This window comes from Akebia trifoliata, chromosome 13 (assembly GCF_017979445.1).
Source record: "Akebia trifoliata isolate Shusen 1 chromosome 13, ASM1797944v1, whole genome shotgun sequence".
In the NCBI taxonomy this organism is placed as follows: Eukaryota; Viridiplantae; Streptophyta; class Magnoliopsida; order Ranunculales; family Lardizabalaceae; genus Akebia; species Akebia trifoliata.
This window is the reverse complement of record NC_141387.1, coordinates 16,853,270-16,878,116: the sequence shown is the minus strand read 5'-3', so window position 1 is coordinate 16,878,116 and position 24,847 is coordinate 16,853,270.

Here is a 24,847-nt window from a genome sequence, read left to right as displayed (position 1 = left end):
TTTTATTTATTAATTTCGAATTTTTTAATTATGAAAATTGTGAAATTACCGTTTTACCCCCGGAGAGGACTTTTCACGTTTCAAGTCGGTTTTTAATGTTCTAGGATGTTTTAGAATCATTTTTTCGTAAGGAATTCAATCAGAATGTTGGTTTGTGTCATTTATGAAAATTTTTATGTGAAATTATTGTGAACTTTATGAGGGGTATTTTCGTAATTTTGTCAAATTCTGTTAAAATTGGTGAAATGATTTATTTGGTTCCGATTTGTTATTTTATGTGTTCGAGAGAGTTTTCCTAAGCGTAACGTAGGCTCTAGGGTTGTTTTGATGTCAGGGGTATTTTGGTAATTTGATCAATTTTTAGTTATTTTTATCGTGAAGCTTCTTTTTGGTCTACAAGATGATGATTTCTATGTTTCTGGGGTCGTATTTTCCTAGCGTAGCGTGGTTTCTAAGGTTTTGTCAGTTCGAGATACCTCATCCGGATTTCTGAAACACATCTGGTAACAAAGTAAAGCAATGGAATACACATCCATCATTGGGAATCCTTGCGATCGGGTTGACGAGTTGATTAATCAGGCGGATGCAAAAATAGGGTGTCTACAGATGCCCCTCTTTGGCAGAGGGTTGAAGCAAACTAGATAGCAAATCTATTTTGGTAGATAGTGCGATATCTAAATGCCAAAGCTAGTGACAGTTCATTTTGCAGCCTGATTTAGCAATTCGTCAGGGTATTCGGATCCTTGAGGGAAAAGCTCTCCCCGAATTAAAAGGTTGTCAGGTCCTTCAGCGCAAACTCTCACTGACAGTGTCAGATCCTCGAATTTTAGAGAATTCTCCCTGACTAAAAAGTGCAAATGTGCAAGTGTGTGCATTGTGAAAATTGAGTAAAACCTGAGCATAAATTGAGCATAGATTGAGCATAAACTTGGCATAATTTGAGTAAAATTTCGAGAAAACCCTCGACGATAACTGGGCAAAATCCAAGATAACCCTTGGCGGCATCTGAGCAAAATCCAAGATAACCCTTGGCGGAAACTGAGCAAAATCCAAGATAACCCTTGGCGGCAACTGAGCAAAATCCAAGATAACCCTTGGCGGAGACTGAACAAAATCCAAGATAACCCTTGGCGGAGATTGAGCAAAATCCAAGATAACCCTTGGCGGCAACTGAGAAAAATCCAAGATAACCCTTGGCGGAGACTGAGCAAAATCCAAGATAACCCTTGGCGGCAACTGAGCAAAATCCAAGATAACCCTTGGCGGAGACTGAGCAAAATCCAAGATAACCCTTGGCGGTCACTGAACAAAATCCAAGATAACCCTTGGCGGAGACTGAGCAAAATCCAAGATAACCCTTGGCGGCAACTGAGCAAAATCCAAGATAACCCTTGGCGGAGACTAAGCAAAATCCAAGATAACCCTTGGCGGAGACTGAGCAAAATCCAAGATAACCCTTGGCGGCAACTGAGCAAAATCCAAGATAACCCTTGGCGGAGACTGAGCAAAATCCAAGATAACCCTTGGCGGAGACTGAGCAAAATCCAAGATAACCCTTGGCAGCGACTGAGCAAAATCCAAGATAACCCTTGGCGGCGACTGAGCAAAATCCAAGATAACCCTTGGCGGAGACTGAGCAAAATCCAAGATAACCCTTGGCGGCAACTGAGCAAAATCCAAGATAACCCTTGGCGGCAACTGAGCAAAATCCAAGATAACCCTTGGCGGAGACTGAGCAAAATGTAAGATAACCCTTGGCGGAGACTGAGCAAAATCCAAGATAACCCTTGGCGGAGACTGAGCAAAATCCAAGATAACCCTTGGCGACAACTGAGCAAAATCCAAGATAACCCTTTGCGGAGACTGAGAAAAATCCAAGATAACCCTTGGCGGAGACTGAGCAAAATCCAAGATAACCCTTGGCGGCAACTGAGCAAAATCCAAGATAACTCTTGGCGGAGACTGAGCAAAATCCAAGATAACCCTTGGCGGAGACTGAGCAAAATCCAAGATAACCCTTGGCGGAAACTGAGCAAAATCCAAGATAACCCTTGGCGACATCTGAGCAAAATCCAAGATAACCCTTGGCGGAGACTGAGCAAAATCCAAGATAACCCTTGGCCGCAACTGAGCAAAATCCAAGATTACCCTTGGCGGAGACTGAGCAAAATCCAAGATAACCCTTGGCGGAGACTGAGCAAAACTGTCAGAGGAATGAACGAATTTTGGAGAAATCTGATTAGAACGAACCGGAGAACGAATAAATCTGGAAGATAATGAATCTGGAAGAGAAATGATCGATTCCAAGAATGATTGGATCTGAAAAAAAAATCTGGAGACTGGAAGAATGTTATATCTCCTATGTGAGATCCGAAATGCTTTTGTTTGAACCTCAAGAATTTATCAAAAAGTTTTATGAATTTAAAACCTGAGTTTTTATTTCTTTTGAACCTCAAAAGTTTTTCAAAAAACTGTTATCAAGAGGGTAACCTTACTTTGGGGTTCCTATTATTTTTTTAGGATTAACATTGCTCGAAGACAAAGTGCCCCTAGTTTGACAATGACCATGGCCTTGAAAATAATTGAACAGATCATAAAAAAAAATGCCCCTAGTATAAGGGGGAAAAGTTACATTAACAAAAGAAGGAAAATGTCCCTTGTATGAAGGTTTGAAATAATTGATTACCACAAGCGCAATAAAGACTTAACTTTTAATTTTGATTAATTTTATTGAAGGTTTTGAGTCAGGCTCAAGAGTACAAAATTATTTCCTTTCGAGATTCATCATAGAATTCACCCTTATCTCCCTTGGTTCACTTGGGGTAGTAAACATTTTCAGATCGATCGTAGACAAGATACTTGTGGCTTCTGAGTCTATGCCCGGTTTAAGCTAAGTATTGAACTTGATTATTCGGACTTCTGATGTTTCAGCTCGGACCGCTCTCAGCTTGGGATTTTCTTCTGTTTTTCTTTGTTGCTTTAACTTTTGCCTAGATCGCCTTTTCAGGTTTTCAATCTAGTGAGCTTGCTCTAGCTTTTGCCTAGATCGCCTTTTCAGGTTTTCGATCTAGCGAGCTCTTCTCTTTTTTTTCTTTGCTCTGATTGTTGCCAAAGTTGTCCTTTCAGATTTTCAACCTTGCGAGCTTGCCTTAATTTTTGCCTAAGTCGCCCTTTTCGGGTTTTCAACTTAGCAGGCTTCATCATTTTTTTATCTTTTTCTCCTCTGCACTTCTGGAGTTGCTGTCTGATCATGCTTTGTTATCTTCTTTGACTTCTCGTACGGTACTTAGGAGGACTTTTATGGGTAGGCTTTGGACTGGGTATAAAAATAAAGGAATTTTGAGGCTCAAAAACCCAAATGCCCCTTGTGTGGCATTTCCTTTTAACCATTGTCATTCTATCATCAATGTAACACCTATTGGAATCTCGATTTATTTTGGATCACCTAAAAGTGATCATTGATTGGACTTTAAAAATTATAAAAATTGTGCCTATTGCGATGATTAGATCTAATTAATTATTATAGGCCCTTATTTATTAATTGATTTGCTAATTGATGAATGCTAGAGATGTGCACGTTTAAAGCTTGAATTAAACCATATGAGTATGTTCCTGATCGATGTTTGCTTGCACTTGTATGATTTAATATCCTCTCTTGATTGGCTTGATTGGGCCATGGGCCCATTTGTTTGAAAAGGCCCCGGGCACACCCCACCTTACTTTGCACACACCACATGCACGTTTACCGCTTTACTCACTTACACGTCCCATTTAGCCAACGTGGCACTAGTGCGTGGCCCGGTCTCTTCGGAGATGCGACGTCATTCATGAAACCCACAACTCCAGTCACGTACCTTAGGGTATACGAACTGGGGCATCAACACCGTCTGATCAGGTGATTCTGAGAGACATATTGATGCACCCATGTTGGGGTGACCTGAGCCTTTGTCCTATTGTAAGCCACACAGTCACATGTCCCGATTGCCAACGTAGTACTAGTACGTGGTCGGTCCTCTCGTGGGATGCCAAACCATTTATGAAAGCTACAACTCTTGACTCGTACCTGTAGGTATAAAAGGTAATCTAAGTATATCAATTGCACTTCTTGGTCAAAACCGGTGCCTAAGCAAGATCTTGCCCCGCTGTACCCTACTGTACGAGGGGGATAGACTACGTCTATTCTAGAAGAGAGGTATTTAAGTGGGCCCTTGTTCAGCATTGTGCGCCACCTCTCAACTGGAGATCAAACTAGCTATTTTTGGCTTCAGAGAAGTGAATTGAGGTTTTAGATTATCACTTATACGGTATATCAAACCAAGTCACCACGTATCGAAAGGTATATAGGTGTGCTTGGGCAAGGGTGGCCAGATAAAAATGCATTGCACGTAGTAAGCCTAGAGTCTAGAAACCTTCCCCATAGGTCACGACTCGAACTTATCGTGGGTGTTCCTGGGTTGTTTATTGAATGAATGCCTGTTGTTGGATGAATGTTTGTGAGTGATATGAATGTTGAGATCAAAGTGCATGATTGTCCTCAAGGATCAAAGAAATTTTATTTTTGAAAATTAAAATGGGTGCACCGACCCAGTAAAGAGTCCATTCTTTTACAATAATGACCCAGTCCATCCCGATCCAACAATCATGATGGACCGGGCCAGTTAAATCAAAATGGAAATCGAATTTTCAAAGAAGAAAAAGAAAATATTTTTCAAAAAAAAAAAAAAGGAGATTATTTTCCAAAAGAAGGCTTCTTTAGAAGAAACATTTTTCAGAAAATATATTTTCCTGAATAAAATATTTTCCAAAAGAAGTGTTTTCCAGAAAAAGTGTTATTCTCTAGAAAAAATGTTTTCTAAGAAAAAATATTTTCTAAAAAAAAAAAATGTTTTCCAGAAGAAAATGTTTTCCAAAAGAAAAGAAAAAAGGAAAAATTTGCAAAAGATCTATTTTTTGCATGAAAAGTTTTTATGGACCTTGGAAAACTACCAAAAAATGTTGCAAAAATATAATCAGATTTGTGAAATAAAAACATTATTTTCCAATATTTTTCAAGAGTGCAACATAATTATTTTTCTTCTGAATAATCATTGAATGGATAAATTTTTTAATGGATTGGTGCACAAAATTCAATAAAATCTCAAGGTTCATTTAAAATGTTATCAAGGGGGTGACGCTGAAATTGGTTAAATTCACCTTCAAAGAGGTTTAAGGGTTATCATTGTATCTAAGCTCAATCATCCATCGTCTAGCTAGGGTTGTAAATCCGGTCAGTTAGAGTAAACGTCAATATCAAATCAACAGTCAGAAATGACCTCAAAATTTTTCAACATCGTCCAGTTGTTCTTCGAAGATCGTAGTGCTTCAATCCTACCGATTATAAGCAATATCTCAGTCCTCAATCCTAATCAAGCCCGTTTTGGGTAGTCTTGAGTTTTCATGGGTCATTTGGGTTAACTCGAGTCCTTTTTCCTAACAAGGTCATGTCCTCATTAGATTGAGTCTACTCTTTCTAATTGAGTCAAGTTAGTTCGTCGAGTCTATAGAGGTGTTTATCGCCCCTTCTGAATTTGATTGGATAAAGAAAATTTTTTAATACCTCAAGCGCATTAAAGAATTAACTAATAATCTAGCTTCAAGGATATATTTTTCTCCTGAACAAGAAAGATAAGAGTCGGGCTCAAGAAAGCAAAGGTTATTGACCTCGGAACAGAAATAAATTCCTAAAGAGATTCAAATAGAAACCATCTTATCTCCAGAAGAACACAAGGGGATAATGAATTTTCTTAGAAATTTCGAAGACTTGTTCACGTGGGCCTATGAGGATATGTTAGGTGCAAGTTTGGGTGTTGTCTAACACGGATTATATATTGACTCGTCTATATCGATGGAATCAAAGAAGATGTTATAAAATACATCAGCACTATCCTTACTACATCTTGAGTTGCAAATCACATATTATCAATCGATATGGGGATACCTTTTGAACTGATCTCTGATAATGGGTCGTACTTCAAAGCTTAAATCATTACTCCGTGTTCAAAGTTGAAGATCCGGAATCACAAATCATCCTCCTACCGTCCTCAGATCAATGGAACGGTTGAAGCAGTTAGTAAGAGTATCAAGACTATCATCAGGAAACTGAGTCAATAACATCGAGATTGGTCAGAAAAATTATCATTCACGCTGTGGACATATCGAACCCTAATTCGATCCTCTATTGGAGCTACTCCCTACTCTTTAGTGTATGGCATGGAAGCAGTCTTGCCAGTTGAAATGAAAATTCCATCTCTCAGGGTCTTATTGGAAAATCATTTGTTAGAAACAGATTAGGTTCGTCAGCAGTATGAAGAATTAAACTTGATCGAAGAAAACGAGTTAAAGCCCTGTACCACGTGCAAGCTTATCTAAGAAGAGTCACCTGTGCATTTGACAAGAAGGTCAAAGCTCATCATTTACAAGTCAAAGATTTAACTATCAGACTTCAAAGAAAATTGAACACTCCTCCTTGACTATAGGAGAAAGTCTAAACTCAATTGGAGAAATTCATTCATTAAGGAAGTACTGTCTGGAAAAGTCGTCAGACTTCAAGATCATGATGGAGGTGAACTACCAGAACCAACCAACCTTGACCAGATCAAGCGGTACTACATTTAAGGAGGCCATCTTTGGCCGAATCAATCCTCATATTACCCAGTTACCCTGTTCAACATATCATTTCTCAACCCTTTGTAGCCTTTTCAAAAAAAAATGAATGATGCCTTTTTTCTTTCTCAGCCCGATCACCTAACCTAGGGGAGGGAAGCTTCGAACTACGTTTTGATCTGATCCCAAAATTTTGGGGTACGTAGGCAACCTGAGAAGTTGCTGCAGGCCCGACCACATCAAAATAAAAAAAATCTATTTCCCCACACAAAAAATCAAAAAAATCAAAAAAATCAAAAAAAAAATTCAAAAAAGAAAGAAATATCATCCAAAATGGGGAAGAAAATTCAAGAAAATGAAATGCCACACAAGGGGCATTTGGGTTTTTGAGCCTCAAAATCCCTTTCTTTTTTTATACCCAGTCCTAAGCCTACCCATAAAAGTCCTCCTAAGTACCGTACGAGAAGTCAAGGAAGATAACAAAGCATGATCAGACAGCAACTTCAGAAGTGTAGAGGAGAAAAAGAAGATAAAAAATGATGAAGCCTGCTAAGTTGAAAACCCGAAAAGGGCGACTTAGGCAAAAATTAAGGCAAGCTCGCAAGGTTGAAAATCTGAAAGGACAACTTTGGCAACAATCAGAGCAAAGAAAAAAAAAAGAGCTCGCTAGATCGAAAATCTGAAAAGGCGATCTAGGCAAAAACTAGAGCAAGCTCGCTAGATTGAAAACCTGAAAAGGCGATCTAGGCAAAAGTTAGAGCAACAAAGAAAAACAGAAGAAAATCCCAAGCTGAGAGCGGTCCGAGCTGAAACATCAGAAGTCCGAATAATCAAGTTCAATACTTAGCTTAAACCAGGCATAGACTCAGAAGCCACAAGTATCTTGTCTACGATCGATCTGAAAATGTTTACTACCCCAAGTGAACCAAGGGAGATAAGGGTGAATTCTATGATGAATCTCGAAAGGAAATAATTTTGTACTCTTGAGCCTGACTCAAAACCTTCAATAAAATTAATCAAAATTAAAAGTTAAGTCTTTATTGCGCTTGTGGTAATCAATTATTTCAAACCTTCATACAAGGGGCATTTTCCTTCTTTTGTTAATGTAACTTTTCCCCCTTATACTAGGGGCATTTTTTTTTATGATCTGTTCAATTATTTTCAAGGCCATGGTCATTGTCAAACTAGGGGCACTTTGTCTTCGAGCAATGTTAATCCTAAAAAAATAATAGGAACCCCAAAGTAAGGTTACCCTCTTGATAACAGTTTTTTGAAAAACTTTTGAGGTTCAAAAGAAATAAAAACTCAGGTTTTAAATTCATAAAACTTTTTGATAAATTCTTGAGGTTCAAACAAAAGCATTTCGGATCTCACATAGGAGATATAACATTCTTCCAGTCTCTAGATTTTTTTTTTCAGATCCAATCATTCTTGGAATCGATCATTTCTCTTCCAGATTCATTATCTTCCAGATTTATTCGTTCTCCGGTTCGTTCTAATCAGATTTCTCCAAAATTCATTCATTCCTCTGCCAGTTTTGCTCAGTCTCCGCCAAGGGTTATTTTGGATTTTGCTCAGTCTCCGCCAAGGGTTATCTTGGATTTTGCTCAGTCTCCGCGAAGGCTAATCTTGGATTTTGCTCAGTTGCCGCCAAGGGTTATCTTGGATTTTGCTCAGTCTCCGCCAAGGGTTATCTTGGATTTTGCTCAGATGTCGCCAAGGGTTATCTTGGATTTTGCTCAGTTTCCGCCAAGGGTTATCTTGGATTTTGCTCAGTCTCCGCCAAGGGTTATCTTGGATTTTGCTCAGTTGCCGCCAAGGGTTATCTTGGATTTTGCTCAGTCTCCGCCAAGGGTTATCTTGGATTTTTCCCAGTCTCCGCCAAGGGTTATCTTGGATTTTGCTCAGTTGCCGCCAAGGGTTATCTTGGATTTTGCTCAGTCTCCGCCAAGGGTTATCTTGGATTTTGCTCAGTCTCCGCCAAGGGTTATCTTGGATTTTGCTCAGTCTCCGCCAAGGGTTATCTTGGATTTTGCTCAGTTGCCGCCAACGGTTATCTTGGATTTTGCTCAGTTTCCGCCAAGGGTTATCTTGGATTTTGCTCAGATGCCGCCAAGGGTTATCTTGGATTTTGCCCAGTTATCGTCGAGGGTTTTCTCGAAATTTTACTCAAATTATGCCCAGTTTATGCTCAGTCTATGCTCAATTTATGCTCAGGTTTTACTCAATTTTCACAATGCACACACTTGCACATTTGCACTTTTTAGTCAGGGAGAATTCTCTAAAATTCGAGGATCTGACACTGTCAGTGAGAGTTTGCGCTCAAGGACCTGACAACCTTTTAATTCGGGGAGAGCTTTTCCCTCAAGGATCCGAATACCCTGACGAATTGCTAAATCAGGCTGCAAAATGAACTGTCACTAGCTTTGGCATTCAGATATCGCACTATCTACCAAAATAGATTTGCTATCTAGTTTGCTTCAACCCTCTGCCAAAGAGGGGCATCTGTAGACACCCCATTTTTGCATCCGCCTGATTAATCAACTCGTCAACCCGATCGCAAGGATTCCCAATGATGGATGTGTATTCCATTGCTTTACTTTGTTACCAGATGTGTTTCAGAAATCCGGATGAGGTATCTCGAATTGACAAAACCTTAGAAACCACGCTACGCTAGGAAAGTACGACCCCAGAAACATAGAAATCATCATCTTGCAGACCAAAAAGAAGCTTCACGATAAAAATAACTAAAAATTACCAAATTACCGAAATACCCCTAACCTCAAAACAACCCTAGAGCCTACGTTACGCTTAGGAAAACCCATTCGAACACATAAAATGACAAATCGGAACCAAATAAATCATTTCACCAATTTTAACAGAATTTGACAAAATTACGAAAATGCCCCTCATAAAGTTCACAACCATTTCACACTAAAAATTTCATAAATAACAAAAACTAATATTTCCATTGAATTCCTTACGAAAAACCGATTCTAAAACATCCTAGAACATTAAAAACCAACTTAAAACGTGAAAAGTCCTCTCCGGGGGCAAAACGGTAATTTCACAATTTTCATGATAAAAAATTCCGAAATTAATAAATAAAACATTAAATAATTAAATTTAAACATTAATGAAATTAATTTAAAAATTTGTACCAAAAAAATCGATTAATCGGACTCTCAGGCAAAATTGTTGAGGGTTCGTGGGATATTTCTTTAAGGACCCCTCCATTTGGGGGTCCAAAGAATTAAAGATATTTTAGAGGGGGGTTCTCCAAAAATTAAAAGTAAATCAAGCAAGACTAAGGTCAAGGTATTAAAGTCAATCAAGTGAGACTGAAGTCAAAATTAAAGTCAATTAAGCAAGACTAAAGTCAAGATATTAAAAGTCAATCAATTAAGACTAAAGTCAAAACATTAAAAGTCAATCAAATAAGACCAAAAGTCATAATAGAATTATAATTGATTAATAACTCTATCTAATAGAGTTCTAACTTAAAAATAATTCTACCTAAAACAATTTGAATTAAAACACAATTCTACCTAAAACAATTTGAATTAAAACACAATTCTACCTAAAACAAGTCAAATTAAAACACAACTCTAATTAAAAGATCTCTAATTAAACACTAACTCTATCCAAATCAACCCCTAAAAACATCTATAAATAGAGGTGCTCACACCCTATTTTCGTATAAAATTATAAACCCTAAGAGAAGAAGGTCTAGAAGCCCCCATAGCCCCCCAAAAACCCTAGTTTTGGAGCCCCAACTCCTTAACTAACATCCCTCCTTCAATTTTAGTCTAGAAAATACCCAAAAGCCTTCTAAAAACACCCCCAAATCCGCAACGAACTTGAAGAGTACAGATTCAAAAATAAGGAGATACCTTGCCTCAGGATCCGAAGTCAAATCCGGAAACAGAACGAAGCAAGGGAGCACGGTACAAGGAGCTCTTTTTGTCAGATCTGAGGGAACCAAGTCCTTGTCATCGGAAAGGTAAATTTTTATTTTTATTTATTTTTTTTATCTAGGTTTTAGCAATGTAATTTACTTGGGAAGTTAGTAGAGACCGGCTTTGGCCGGGCGGGGTTGGTGCCTAACACCTTCCAACCCCGTAACTTGATCCCCGAATTCAGATTTTTTATGGTAGATTAGTTCCTTTTATCTATGTTAGAGTCAGTTTGGTTCCTAGACCACAATAACTAGGTGGCGACTCCCAAACCTCAAGGGTCAAAAGCGGATCCGCGCACCCCGCGGATCGAGGGCGCTTAGGCACCAACCCCGCCCGGCCAAAGCCGGTCTCTACTAAATTCCCAAGTAAATTACATTGCTAAAACCTAGATAAGAAAATAAATAAAAATAAAAGGTTTACCTTTCCGATGGCAAGGACTTGGTTCCCTCAGATCTGACAAAAAGAACTCCTTGTACCGTGCTCCCTTGCTTCGTTCTGCTTCCGGATTTGACTTCGGATCTCCGAGGCAAGGTATCTCCTTGTTTTTGAATTTGAACTCTTCAAGTTCGTTGCGGATTTGGGGATGTTTTTAGAAGGCTTTTGGGTGTTTTCTAGACTAAAATTGAAGGAGAGATGTTAGCTAAGGAGTTGGGGCTCCAAAACTAGGGTTTATGGGGGGCTAGGGGAGCTTCTAGACCTACTTCTCTTAGGGTTTATTATTTGATACGAAAATAGGGTGTGAGCACCTCTATTTATAGATGTTTTTTAGGGGTTGATTTGGATATAGTTAGTGTTTAATTAGAGATCTTTTAATTAGAGTTGTGTTTTAGTTTGACTTGTTTTAGGTAGAATTGTGTTTTAATTTGAATTGTTTTAGGTAGAATTGTGTTTTAATTCAAATTGTTTTAGGTGGAATTGTTTTTAAGTTAGAACTCTATTAGATAGAGTTATTATTTAATTAGATCTCTATTATGACTTTTGGTCTTATTTGATTGACTTTTAATGTTTTGACTTTAGTCCTAATTGATTGACTTTAAGTATCTTGACTTTAGTCTTGCTTAATTGACTTTAATTTTGACTTCAGTCTCACTTGATTGACTTTAATACCTTGACCTTAGTCTTGCTTGATTTACTTTTAATTTTTGGAGAAGGCCCCTCCATTAATTCTTTAATTCTTTGGACCCCCAAATGGAGGGGTCCTTAAAGAAATATCCCACGAACCCTCAACAATTTTGCCTGAGAGTCCGATTAATCGATTTTTTAGGTTCAAAATTTTAAATTAATTTCATTAATGTTTAAATTTAATTATTTAATGTTTTATTTATTAATTTCGAATTTTTTAATTATGAAAATTGTGAAATTACCGTTTTACCCCCGGAGAGGACTTTTCACGTTTCAAGTCGGTTTTTAATGTTCTAGGATGTTTTAGAATCATTTTTTCGTAAGGAATTCAATCAGAATGTTGGTTTGTGTCATTTATGAAAATTTTTATGTGAAATTATTGTGAACTTTATGAGGGGTATTTTCGTAATTTTGTCAAATTCTGTTAAAATTGGTGAAATGATTTATTTGGTTCCGATTTGTTATTTTATGTGTTCGAGAGAGTTTTCCTAAGTGTAACGTAGGCTCTAGGGTTGTTTTGATGTCAGGGGTATTTTGGTAATTTGATCAATTTTTAGTGATTTTTATCGTGAAGCTTCTTTTTGGTCTACAAGATGATGATTTCTATGTTTCTAGGGTCGTATTTTCCTAGCGTAACGTGGTTTCTAAGGTTTTGTCAGTTCGAGATACCTCATCCGGATTTCTGAAACACATCTGGTAACAAAGTAAAGCAATGGAATACACATCCATAATTGGGAATCCTTGCGATCGGGTTGACGAGTTGATTGATCAGGCGGATGCAAAAATGGGGTGTCTACAGATGCCCCTCTTTGGCAGAGGGTTGAAGCAAACTAGATAGCAAATCTATTTTGGTAGATAGTGCGATATCTGAATGCCAAAGCTAGTGACAGTTCATTTTGCAGCCTGATTTAGCAATTCGTCAGGGTATTCGGATCCTTGAGGGAAAAGCTCTCCTCGAATTAAAAGGTTGTCAGGTCCTTGAGCGCAAACTCTCACTGACAGTGTCAGATCCTCGAATTTTAGAGAATTCTCCCTGACTAAAAAGTGCAAATGTGCAAGTGTGTGCATTGTGAAAATTGAGTAAAACCTGAGCATAAATTAAGCATAGACTGAGCATAAACTGGGCATAATTTGAGTAAAATTTCGAGAAAACCCTCGACGATAACTGGGCAAAATCCAAGATAACCCTTGGCGGCATCTGAGCAAAATCCAAGATAACCCTTGGCGGAAACTGAGCAAAATCCAAGATAACCCTTGGCGGCAACTGAGCAAAATCCAAGATAACCCTTGGCGGAGACTGAACAAAATCCAAGATAACCCTTGGCGGAGACTGAGCAAAATCCAAGATAACCCTTGGCGGCAACTGAGCAAAATCCAAGATAACCCTTGGCGGAGACTGAGCAAAATCCAAGATAACCCTTGGCGGAGACTGAGCAAAATCCAAGATAACCCTTGGCGGAAACTGAGCAAAATCCAAGATAACCCTTGGCGACATCTGAGCAAAATCCAAGATAACCCTTGGCGGAGACTGAGCAAAATCCAAGATAACCCTTGGCGGCAACTGAGCAAAATCCAAGATTACCCTTGGCGGAGACTGAGCAAAATCCAAGATAACCCTTGGCGGAGACTGATCAAAATCCAAAATAACCCTTGGCGGAGACTGAGCAAAACTGGCAGAGGAATGAATGAATTTTGGAGAAATCTGATTAGAACGAACCAGAGAACGAATAAATCTGGAAGATAATGAATCTGGAAGAGAAATGATCGATTCCAAGAATGATTGGATCTGAAAAAAAAAATCTGGAGACTGGAAGAATGTTATATCTCCTATGTGAGATCCGAAATGCTTTTGTTTGAACCTAAAGAATTTATCAAAAAGTTTTATGAATTTAAAACCTGAGTTTTTATTTCTTTTGAACCTCAAAAGTTTTTCAAAAAACTGTTATCAAGAGGGTAACCTTACTTTGGGGTTCCTATTATTTTTTTAGGATTAACATTGCTCGAAGACAAAGTGCCCCTAGTTTGACAATGACCATGGCCTTGAAAATAATTGAACAGATCATAAAAAAAAATGCCCCTAGTATAAGGGGGAAAAGTTACATTAACAAAAGAAGGAAAATGCCCCTTGTATGAAGGTTTGAAATAATTGATTACCACAAGCGCAATAAAGACTTAACTTTTAATTTTGATTAATTTTATTGAAGGTTTTGAGTCAGGCTCAAGAGTACAAAATTATTTCCTTTCGAGATTCATCATAGAATTCACCCTTATCTCCCTTGGTTCACTTGGGGTAGTAAACATTTTCAGATCGATCGTAGACAAGATACTTGTGGCTTCTGAGTCTATGCCTAGTTTAAGCTAAGTATTGAACTTGATTATTCGGACTTCTGATGTTTCAGCTCGGACCGCTCTCAGCTTGGGATTTTCTTCTGTTTTTCTTTGTTGCTCTAACTTTTACCTAGATCGCCTTTTCAGGTTTTCAATCTAGCGAGCTTGCTCTAGTTTTTGCCTAGATCGCCTTTTCAGATTTTCGATCTAGCGAGCTCTTTTTTTTTCTTTGCTCTGATTGTTGCCAAAGTTGTCCTTTCAGATTTTCAACCTTGCGAGCTTGCCTTAATTTTTGCCTAAGTCGCCCTTTTCGGGTTTTCAACTTAGCAGGCTTCATCATTTTTTATCTTCTTTTTCTCCTCTACACTTCTGAAGTTACTGTCTGATCATGCTTTGATATCTTCCTTGACTTCTCACATGGTACTTAGGAGGACTTTTATAGGTAGGCTTAGGACTGGGTACAAAAAAGAAAGGGATTTTGAGGCTCAAAAACCCAAATGCCCCTTGTGTGGCATTTCATTTAAACTTTTTTTTTTGAATTTTCTTCCCCATTTTGGATGATATTTCTTTCTCTTTTGAATTTTTTTTTGATTTTTTTGATTTTTTTGATTTTTTTGATTTTTTGTGTGGGGAAATAGATTTTTTTTATTTTGATGTGGTCGGGCCTGAAGTAACTTCTCAAGTTGCCTACGTACCCCAGAATTTTAGGATCAGACCAAGACGTAGTTCGAACTTCCTTCCCCTAGGTTAGGTGATCGGGCTGAGAAAGAAAAAGGCATCATTTTTTTTTTTTTTTGAAAAGGCTGCAAAGGGCTAAGAAAGGAGATAATGAACTGGGTAGCAGGAAAATTGATTCGGCCAAAGATGGCCTCCTTAAATGTAGTACCATTTGATCCGATCAAGGCTAGTTGACTCTGGTAGTTCACTTCCATCATGATCTTGAAGTCTGACGACTTTTCCAGACAGTATTTCCTTAATGAATGAATTTTTCCAATTTAGACTTTCTCCTATAATCGAGGAGGAGTGTTCAATTTTTTTTGAAGTCTGATAGTTAAATCTTTGACTTGTAAATGATGAGCTTTGAACTTTTTGTCAAATGCACGGGTGACTCTTCTTAGATAAGCTTGCACGTGGTACAGGCCTTTAACTCGTTTTCTTCGATCAAGTTTAATTCTTCATACTGCTGACGAACCCAATCTGTTTCTAACAAATGATTTTCCAACAAGACCCTGAGAGACGGAATTTACATTTCAACTGGTAAGATTGTTTCCATATCATACACTAGAAAGTAGGGAATAGCTCCAGTGGAAGACTGTATTGAAGTATGATGTGCCCCTAGTATGAATGGTAACTTCTCTAACCAATCCTGGTGTGATTGACGCATTGTCTTGATGATTGTTTTGAGATTTTTTTACTAGCTGCTTCAACCTTTCATTAATCTGAGGACGGTAGAGAGATAATGTGTGATGCCGGATCTTCAACTTTGATCACAGAGTAATGATTTATGCTTTGAAGTACGACTCATTATTAGAAATCAATTCAAAAGGTATCCCCATATCGATTGATAATATGTGATTTGCAACTCAAGGTGTAGTGAGGATAGCACTGGTACATTTTATAACATCTTCTTCGATTCCATTGATATAGACGAGTATCTAGTCCATGTTGAACAACACTCAAGCTTGTACCTAACATACCCTCATATGATCACACGAACAAGTCTTCTGAAATTTCTGAAAAAATTCATTATCCCTTTGTGTCCCTCTAGAGATGAGATGGTTTCTATTTGAATCTCTTTAGGAATTTATTTCCGTTCCGAGGTCAATGACCTTTGCTTTCTTGAGCCCGATTCTTATCTTCTTGTCTTTGAAGCTAGATTATTAGTTAATTCGTTAATTCAAAAATTTCTTTTATACGATCAATTCTGAAGGGGCGACAGACACCTCTATAAACTCGACGAACTAACTTGACTTAATAGGAAAGAGTAGATTCAATCTAAGGAAGACATGACCTTGCTGGAAAAAAGGACTCGAGTTAACCCAAATGACTCATGAAAACTCAATACAACTACCCACAATGGGCTTGATTAGGACTGAGGACTGAGACATTGCTTACAACCAACAGGATTGAGGCACTATGATCTTCAAAGAACAACTGGATGATGTTGAGAAATTTGAGGTCATTTCTGACTGTTGACTTGATATTGACGTTTACTCTAACTGACCGGATTTACAACCCTAGATAGACGATGGACGATTGAGCTTAGATACAATGATAACCCTTAAACCTCTTTGAAGGTGAATTTAACCAATTTCAGTGTCACCCCCTTGATAACATTTTAAATGAACCCTGAGATTTTATTGAATTTTGTGCACTAATCCATTAAAATGTTCAACCATTTAATGATTATTCAGAAGAAAAATAATTTTACTGCACTCTTGAAAAATATTGACAAATAATGTTTTCATTGAATAACAACTTCAAATATATTTCAATAATTTTTCATGCAAATATATATCTTTTGTAAATCATTTTTCCTTCATTTTCTTTTCTTTTGGAAAATATTTTCTTCTGGAAAATATTTTTTCTCTGAAAAATAGTTTTTATTTGGAAAACATTTTCCCTTGAAAAATCTTGTTCTTATGGAAAATATTTTCTGGAAAATACTTTTTCTTAGAAAACATTATTTTCTATAGAATAACGTTTTTTCTGGAAAACACTTCTTTTGAAAAATATTTTTTCTGGGAAATACTTTGCCTTTGTAAACTATTTTTCTTCTTTGAAAATTTGATTTCTATTTCGATTTAAATGGCCTGGTCCATCAGGACTGTTGGATCGGGATGGACTGGGTCATTATTGTAAAAGAATGGATTCTTTATTAAGTTGGTGCACCCATTTTAATTTTCGAAAATAAATTTTTGATCCTTGAGGACAATCATACACTTTGATCTCATCATTCATATCACTCACAAACATTCATCAATCACATGCATTCATTCAATAACAACCCGGGAACACCCACGATAAGTTCGAGTCGTGACCTACGGGGAAGGTTTCTAGACTCTAAGCTTACTACGTGCAATGCATTTTTATCTGGCCACCCTTGCCCAAGCACACCTATATACCTTTCGATACGTGGTGACTTGGTTTGATATACCGTATAGGTGATAATCCAAAACCTCAATTCACTTCTCTGAAGCCAAAAACAGCCAGTTTGATCTCCAGTTGAGAGGTGGCGCACAATGCTGAGCAAGGGCCCACTTAAATACCTCTCGTCTAGAATAGACGTAGTCTATCCCCCTCGTACAGTAGGGTACAGCGGGGCAAGATCTTATTTAGGCACCGGTTTTGACCAAGAAGTGCAATTGATATACTTAGATTACCTTTTATACCTACGGGTACGAGTCAAGAGTTGTAGCTTTCATAAATGGTTTGGCATCCCACGAGGGGACCGACCACGTACTAGTACTACGTTGGCAATCGGGACATGTGACTGTGTGGCTTACAATAGGTCAAAGGCTCAGGTCGCTCCAGCCTGGGTGCATCAACATACTTATCAGAATCACCTGATCAGATGGTATTGATGCCCCCAGTTTGATATACCTTAAGGTACGTGACTGGAGTTGTGGGTTTCATGAATGACGTCGCATCTCCGAAGAGACCGGGCCACGCACTAGTGCTACGTTGGCTAAATGGGACGTGTAAGTGAGTAAAACATTAAACGTGCATGTGGTGTGTGCAAAACAGGGTGGGGTGTGCCCGGGACCTTTTTCAAACAAATGGGCCCATGGATCCAATCAAACCAATCATACATTTAATCAAAACCAAAATCATTCAAATCATATGAATATTTAATTAAGATCACATTATTCCCATCACATAAGCACATTAACATTACGATTAACATCAATCATGTATTTCAAGCAAGATCATGGTAAATTAATCAATAAATATGGCATATGATAATGATCAAACAAACATTGCAATAGGCATAATTTTTAAGGTCCAATCAATGGTCACTTTTGGGTGATCCAAAATAAATCGAGATTCCAATAGGTGTTACATTGATGATAGAATGACAATGGTTGAGATGAGCTCACTCTCAAGAACATTAATTGTGCCAGCATTAGATAAATTCAGATTTTCTATGAATTAGGAAAATACAATCTGAACTTGCATCGATGATATCTAAGGTTCCCGATAACGAAATTGAGTGAACTCAAGTTCTAAATTAATCTACTCGATGAGATCTACATTTTATTAATAGGTGTCCAGACTTAGTTCTCACCAGAATGTTCTGTAAAAACGTTTTAACGTTGCTGTCCCAACTTTCATTCAGAAATAATTCCAGATTTACAGATTGAACTTGCATCGATGATATCTAAGGCTTCCGATAACGAAATTGAGTGAACTCAGATTCTAAATTAATCTACTCGACGAGATCTATGTTTTATTAAGAGGCTCCTAGACTTAATTCTCACTAGAATATTCTCTAAAAAAGTTTTAACATTGCTATCCCAACTTTCATTCAGAAATAATTCCAGATTTACAGATTGAACTTGCATCGATGATATCTAAGGCTTCCGATAACGAAATTGAGTGAACTCAGATTCTAAATTAATCTACTCGACGAGATCTATGTTTTATTAAGAGGCTCCCAGACTTAATTCTTACTAAAATATTCTCTAAAAATGTTTTAATATTTCTGTCCAACCTTCATCATTCCATCATTTTCATAGGTCAATTTGAATCTTTCATTATTTAGGGGTCATCAAAAAGTGATCCTTAATTGGAAAAAAAATGCAATACCCAAAATCATCTACAATCAAGACAAAAAATAAATAAATAGAAAAAATAAATAAAATAAATCCAACTAAATAATAAAAAAATCTAGGTCATCTTGGCAATGCTCCCATACTTGGGGTTTTTCAAGTTTGATCCTCAATAGTCCCCAGTGGAGTCGCCACTGAAAGCGCCCTCGATCCGCGGGGTGCGCGGATCCGCTTTTGACCCTTGAGGTTTGGGAGTCGCCACCTAGTTATTACGGTCTAGGAACCGATCAATGACTCTAAACGGATAAAAACTAAACTAAAACAAAAAAAAAAACTGAATTCGGGGATCATGTTACGGGATTGGAAGGTGTTAGGCACCAACCCCGCCCGGCCAAAGCCGGTCTCTACTAAATTCCCAAGTAAATTACATTGCTAAAACCTAGATAAAAAATAAATAAAAATAAAAATCTACCTTTCCGATGGCAAGGACTTGGTTCCCTCAGATCTGACAAAAAGAGCTCCTTGTACCGTGCTCCCTTGCTTCGTTCTGTTTCTGGATTTGACTTCGGATCTCCGAGGCAAGGTATCTCCTTGTTTTTGAATCTAAACTCTTCAAGTTCGTTGAGGATTTGAGAGTGTTTTTAGAAGGCTTTTGGGTGTTTTCTAGACTAAAATTGAAGGAGGGATGTTAGCTAAGGAGTTGGGGCTCCAAAACTAGGGTTTATGGGGGGCTAGGGGAGCTTCTAGACCTACTTCTCTTAGGGTTTATAATTTGATACGAAAATAGGGTGTGAGCACCTCTATTTATAGATATTTTTTAGGGGTTGATTTGGATATAGTTAGTGTTTAATTAGAGATCTTTTAATTAGAGTTGTGTTTTAGTTTGACTTGTTTTAGGTAGAATTGTGTTTTAATTTGAATTGTTTTAGGTAGAATTGTGTTTTAATTCAAATTGTTTTAGGTAGAATTGTTTTTAAGTTAGAACTCTATTAGATAGAGTTATTATTTAATTAGATCTCTATTATGACTTTTGGTCTTATTTGATTGACTTTTAATGTTTTGACTTTAGTCCTAATTGATTGACTTTAAGTATCTTGACTTTAGTCTTGCTTAATTGACTTTAATTTTGACTTCAGTCTCACTTGATTGACTTTAATACCTTGACCTTAGTCTTGCTTGATTTACTTTTAATTTTTGGAGAAGGCCCCTCCATTATTTCTTTAATTCTTTGGACCCCCAAATGGAGGGGTCCTTAAAGAAATATCCCACGAACCCTCAACAATTTTGCCTGAGAGTCCGATTAATCGATTTTTTAAGTTCAAAATTTTAAATTAATTTCATTAATGTTTAAATTTAATTATTTAATATTTTATTTATTAATTTCGAATTTTTTAATTATGAAAATTGTGAAATTACCGTTTTACCCCCGGAGAGGACTTTTCACGTTTCAAGTCGGTTTTTAATGTTCTAGGATGTTTTAGAATCATTTTTTCGTAAGGAATTCAATCAGAATGTTGGTTTGTGTCATTTATGAAAATTTTTATGTGAAATTATTGTGAACTTTATGAGGGGTATTTTCGTAATTTTGTCAAATTCTGTTAAAATTGGTGAAATGATTTATTTGGTTCCGATTTGTTATTTTATGTGTTCGAGAGAGTTTTCCTAAGCGTAACGTAGGCTCTAGGGTTGTTTTGATGTCAGGGGTATTTTGGTAATTTGATCAATTTTTAGTGATTTTTGTCGTGAAGCTTCTTTTTGGTCTACAAGATGATGATTTCTATGTTTCTGGGGTCGTATTTTCCTAGCGTAGCGTGGTTTCTAAGGTTTTGTCAGTTCGAGATACCTCATCCGGATTTCTGAAACACATCTGGTAACAAAGTAAAGCAATGGAATACACATCCATCATTGGGAATCCTTGCGATCGGGTTGACGAGTTGATTAATCAGGCGGATGCAAAAATGGGGTGTCTACAATTTGCATCTGTATATACAATGTATATACAGGTTTTATTATATTGGATTATCAGGTGTTGTGTTCTATTGAACGCTAACATATACAGAGGAGGCCATGCCGAAATTTCGAGGTGCCACCTAGAACCTTGAGATTTGGCATTGGGATTTGTGTTAGCGTTTGGCGGGGCGCCACATGGTCATATCAAACGGCTAGTCTGAGCTGAATAAATGATCCCACAAGTGTGGTAAACAACGACCAGCCATAAAATCTGGAACTACTATTTGATTATAAGACATCATGTCCCAACTGGGAGTGATCTATTCGTGAATCCCAACTCTCTAATTCCAATACTCCACCACTGTGTATTATGTATCTATTGTCCTATTTTGATATATAAAATGAAATGCATGTTTAATGTTTCCATTTAATCAATTAGATTTGTATAAAAAAATACTATAATGAGTACTGCTGATGGATGTAATGTGAATTTTAAAATGTTTAGTTGCTCATCCCTGGCTATATGTACCAGTTAATCTTAGCTTATTCTGTAAAACTTTGCATATGTTAAAATGATTTAGTATGTTTATTCGTTAATGCTAAGAGAGGTTATTGGTAGAAATTATTTTCTTCCTTACTGGGTAACCATTGTTACTCACCTTTTCCTTCTCCATTTTTTAGTTTCAAATCCGAAGCTTGGCGAGACAGGTGTAGAAAACGAGTGAGAATCATCTGGTGGGTCAGATAGACAACCAGAGTTTGTCACTTGGTGAGTATTGCGGTTATAGCCCCTAGTGGTGTTGATTTGTCCAAAAGTATTATAAATTTTGTTCTGAACGTTAGGACTTATGTTAGAGTGAGAAATTTTTATATAATCCTGTATATAAATTTCTTCTTCCGCACTCTGATCTATCATACATTATTAGATGTATGTAGGATTCCGCTATTGTGATATTTTGTATGTATATATGCAGGATTGTATGTCGTTTATCAGGTGCAGGTTGAACACCTTGGAATGCTAACATAAACAGATGAGACTATGCCGAAATTTCGAGACGCCACCTTGTGCCTCGAGATCTGACATGGGACTTTGTGTTAGCATTTGGCGGGGTGCCACAGATGGTATCAGAGCATAACATTAGATCTGTATGGGATATAGATCTGTTAAGTTTATAGGAGTTAGCTGATACCACAGATATTAGAACGATAATCATAGAATGTCATAGGAATCCAATATTCGAGCTCATTAGTAGTTCCGCATTGGAATTATGAGTTCTTCCGTGTCTAGAAATTTATAGAGCCTAGTAAAAGTAGGATAAGATTCTAGGTTCATTATGTTAGTAATGAAAATGGTGTTCATTACTAGATTTCTTATTATACTAGTAGTTAATGCTTCCCTGAGAATGATGTTGGCGTGATTCTAAGAAGTGCATTGCTTATGATAAATTGAAGATTACTGAACTTGCAAGTTAGGAAATATCTAAGGTAATAGATGTGCAATTAAACCTGTGACAAAGAGTCAAACTGGTGGGGAAGATCTACCTGGGTCTAGCAAACTCACCAAGATAGAATGGTTGATAGAAGTAATCTCTGAGTTATCCCAGGGTCAGGCGCATATGGAAAGAAGACAATCGGAGATGTTTGAAACCCAAATGATCATGGTGAGTCAACTAACAAAAAGATTAGAAATGATAGAAGAAAGGCTCGACCACTATTTTAAGGATAAGTCCCAAAAGGATAAAGAAGTAAATATCCCATCACAGAAAGGACTACAAGAAGAAATAGGGATAGTACAAGCACCGCCTCAAAACCTAGTAGAAGAAAGACATATAAGATCCAATAAGAGGCAAACAATTACAAAACTAGCAAATTCATAGGAACATGAGGAATGATATTATTGACAAACCAACTCAATGGATGGAAGAATTTTATAAGAAACAACAACATATACTATTAAATCAGTCGAAAGAAAAAGTTATGGTATGTTATGAGTATGGCAAATCGGGACATAAAGGAGAGCAATATTCGGGTCGACGTCAATCAATTAAGGATGTGTGACTTTGAAAGATGCTAGATAAATCAATTCAGAAAACAATAAAGCACTAGATTTTAATAAAGTCGATAACGTACTTGTGCCATCCCGAATAGACAAGATTAGTGATCGAAAGTAAGACATGGTACTAGACTTACCACAATTGCAAAGTGTACCATTAAATCCAAGAAATGAGGGAACGCTGGACTTCTTCGCAAGAGGCAAATACTATTCCACTCAATGGATTACTACTACAGGTCGTGCCTTTGAAGAATGAGAGAATTCCCCAGCCTAAAGGACAAGTAAATCCAGGGATGTGATTATAGAATTTCTAACAATCACATCCACCGAGATTTAAAGGTTTTTTTATCCGATTGAGGTCAATGAGTGGGTTTTGAAGACTTGAGAGATTTTGAGTGCCATGTAGTGCCTGAGAAATCAGTGGATGGCAGTAACTACATTCTAATTGGATGAGGATGCTAGTCATTAGTAACGTTTTAAAAAGAATGTATTGGGAGACAGATTGTTTAAGTGGATAGACTTCGAGAAGATGTTTGTTAATAGATTTATATCCGAGACTGCTCAAAAAATCAAGTACTAGGAGTTTTTGAGATTAGTGCAGGATAATCTATCAATTATAGACTATGGTATGATGTTCACTAGGTTGTCACGATATGCGTCAGAGTTTATCTTGACAGATCTGTAGAAGGTCTATAGATTCTTTAGAGGACTATAACCCTACCTAAGGGCCAGGAGGTTGGTGATTAAGACTAATTATAGAAATATCATGAGTCGAGCTTAGAGGGTAGAGTGAGGGAAGATGGAGTTACAGACTTCTAGGAGGCAAATTAGTCGACCTTAAACTTCTTTTCCTCCCATATCAGATCCGACCAAGAGGTTGATGTATTCCAAGCCAATCTCCTCCAGATCAGTGTATCCAAAATATAGAACTCCTCCACTATCGAGTTACAGAGTTTTCTCATCACTGAGTTATAGAGTTGTTGGAGCTCCAATGATGCCAACAGGGGCAAAGGAACCAATAAGGCAGGTTCAGAACCTACAGACCCCAGTCTACCAACTACTTACTCCACAGAAACTTACGAAAACAAGTTTGTTGACATGTTACGCATGTGATCAGGTGGGATATATCAGGAGAAAGTGCCCTCTATCACAGTCGTGAGCAAGGGTTGTAACCCAGGAGAAAATACTTGTGTCCGAAAAAGTTTTGGAAGATACAACTTTTAATTATAATATTAAAAAGTGGAGTTATATTCAACACTAGTTTTTCTAGATCATATAATTTTGTTGAGATTTTGCACACTTGATACAGCTAGAAACAATGACACGGGTCAAGTAATGAAATTATCTATACCATTGGGAGGCCTTGCAAAGAAATAATCAAATTTTTTGAAGATCATTTTAGAACTTACAAAACATAGGTGTTAGAATAGTTGTAAAGTGTGAGAAGATGAGTGCGATTTGTAAGGCTAGTAATATGACTATGTAGCAAGTGAAAATATGTGTGATGTGGGCAAGATAAAGTTAAATGAATAAGGTTTAATTGATATTACAATGATATTTAAGTAGTATCTAGTAGAAATTGTAATTTTAGGGGTAGAATAAGAAAGTGTGTCTTGCAGAATGAGTCTACCACCACAACTCGAGCAAGTCTTCAATGTGTTCCACTCGTCTATGCTGAAGAAGTATTTGCCAGATCCTTCACAAGTGGTTAATTTGCAAGACAATTTATTGAATGTTTTTAAAGAAGTGTAGGTTGGTTGATGTAAGGTAGAATAGGAAGTACATATATACCTCGAATTAGAATTGATGGGATGTAGGATTTATCCCCTCGAGCAAGATTTTAAATTATAAAGGTTATGATAGAGATTTTGAGGAAATATCACAATAAGTAGAAAATGTAACATAGAAACGAATATAAAGATAGTGGTGTGTTGCGGTAAGACTATGCATTGAGGAGTAATATTCATAATAATTATGAGTAAAACATAATAGATAGTGTAATTGGTGAGAGAAGTAAAGAT